The following is a 2,674-nucleotide window of genomic DNA, read 5'->3' on the forward strand; positions in this document are numbered from 1 at the left end:
ACCGCCCAGCAGAGAAGGTCTTGTCTTGTTTTGTTTGTTGTTGTTTTGTTTTGTTTTGTTTGTTTTTGTTTTTGTTTTCCCGAGACAGGGTTTCTCTGTATAGCCCTGGCTGTCCTGGCACTCACTTTGTAGACCAGGCTGGCCTCGAACTCAGAAATCTGCCTGCCTCTGCCTCCCGAGTGCTAGGACTAAAGGCGTGCGCCACCACGCCTGGCGGTCTTGTCTCAATAAAACAGTTTAAATTAATAGCAACACACACACACACACACACACACACACACACACACACTGCATTGAATATACATGATTTATTTGCAGCTCACCTGAATACATAGTTTCACTGTTCTCTCTGTGGCTAAGCTGTGCCACCAGATAAAATGTAACAGGACTTTGGCCAAGGTTAAAAGGCAGATAAGTGTCACTCAGAGAGGAGACCAGCACAGGATTTAAGGTTGATTAAAAATAGACAGAATGTAAAACAGGCACAGGAGGAGAGGAGGAGAAGAGAGAGCACAGAGTGATGCACAAGCCAACCAATTGCAGTATAGCTATTTTATGTGGCTTACCAGACGACTGTCTGCCATAGTTTCATGCTGTGGTGATGGACCCCTAGTCCTCCCCCATACAACTGCAATGCAGGAAGCTGGAGCATGCCTGAGGGCCAACCATCCAAGCCCCTAAGCTGACAGAGAGACCAGAGGAAGCAAAGGCATCTACTCCTCACAAGACCAAAAGCAGGCCTCGGAGGTTCTTTCCCAGTGTAGAGTGTTCCCATAAGGATGGCCCATTATAAGGTGGCCCATTGCCCACCTTAATGTAGCTGAAGGCTAGACAGGAGTAGGCTGACTGTGTGAATCTGCCTTTGCAGAGAGAGAAAGGGGACACACACACACACACAAACACACACGCAGGCACTAGTGCAGGTGCACATGCACATCCTGTGGGTGGAAGGGGGATAAATTATAAGAAGTAGATAATTTTCTAACACTGGATTTTCATGTACTTGTCTGACTAAATAAGCAGCCAATAATAATCCATATTCTTTCTTTATCAGTCAGAATATAAAAGATGAGAATGACTTTGAGCAAAGCTGAACTAGAACGCTGCCCTTAAAGGACTGCTCAGCTATTGATGACCTATATCTCCTTCGGAAGCTGCTCAGGCACTCTGTAAACTTGAATTTAGGAAGCATGGGGACTGGGTGGGCAACAGTGATGCATGCTGGTGATGGAGACAAAGGAAGCTTCAATTTGTTAGAAGCTTTGTGGACTGTTCCTTAGTTCACTTCTGCCCTAGTTCCTAGTTAGTATCTGCCCCATAAAAATAGATCAGGTGTAACTCTAGCAATATCCATTGTTCCATGGATACAATTCCTCCTGGTAAGGGAAAGAGCAGCTTACATAAGACAACAGCAAGTGTGGAAGCAGAGATGGAGAGAAAGTTGTGTCTGGGGAGACTGTAGCTCCCTGAAACTTTCCCCATGCTCTGCCTGTCTTTGGATCACATCACGCACTCTGATGTTAGGACCAGCCACTTCTTTGTGTCTTTGGTGCCTGGATCCTCAGCAATCCTGACTGGGATGGATTGACTTTCTCCTGATAACATTGGCTCCTGCATGTGGTCTACACTGTAGCATCGACAGCTAAGGGCCCCCAGGGTTCTCCCATGTTGCAGTTGATCCTACATCTACTCTGAAATAGCACCTATTTCCTTTGATAGTGGAGGTCAGATTGTGGCTGCACCCACCTGTTTGTTTAGTGTAGGCCTCCCAGTTTCTCACTGCAACAATGTTGATACTCCCAGGGTGTGTGTGTGTGTGTGTGTATGTATGTAATTGTGATGGTCTGTCACCTTTGTTGTGAATGTTTAGCAGTAACCTTGACCTTTACACACTGAGTGCTGGCTGCAACCCTATCTCCCAATTATAAAAAAAAAAAAACAAACAAACAAAAAAAACCCAACAATTTTCAGATGCTGGAGGTGGGAGTTTCCAGGAATAACCTGGGTTGTCCTTTTGGTAGGACTGCTGGGAAGATGCATCAGTCTTCTGTTCTTGCTGCAACAATCAGCTGCAGGTTTGTTTCTTAACAGAGCGCAGTCTTTCTCAGACAGTCCCTGAGGTTAGAAGTCTGAAAAGGACACTGAAAAATGGACGAGCATAGGACAAGTTCCTTCTTGCTCTTCTAGGAGAGGCTGGTCCTTACTTTTACTCTTTCCAGAGGGTTCTGACATTCCTTGACTTGCGCCCCAACTCTGGTAGGATCATCACTTAGACACTTCCCACTGTTGAATCTCTGGCTCCCTGGCCCCTTCCTTCTCTCTTAGGAGGACATTTTGTAATTGCATAGGGCTCGCTGGATGGTCCAAAGCAATATGTCCCCTCTACCCCCCCCAATATCTTTACTCATATTTTCAGAGTCACTTTTGGCACTGAAGTAACATATATATAAGCTTCTGGGGATCAGTGTGCGAACATCTCTGGGTACCATTACTTAAACAGGAACAATGGGGCACAATGAAGAGAGACCTTAGTAAGAAAGCAGCTGGATGTGGTGCCCCCCATCTTTAATTCCAGCGCTTGGGAGGCAGAGGCAGAGGCAGAGGCAGAGGCAGAGGCAGAGGCAGAGGCAGAGGCAGAGGCAGAGGCAGAGGCAGAGGCAGAGGCAGAGGCAGA

This window comes from Mus caroli, chromosome 8, assembly GCF_900094665.2.
Source record: "Mus caroli chromosome 8, CAROLI_EIJ_v1.1, whole genome shotgun sequence".
NCBI lineage: Eukaryota > Metazoa > Chordata > Mammalia > Rodentia > Muridae > Mus > Mus caroli.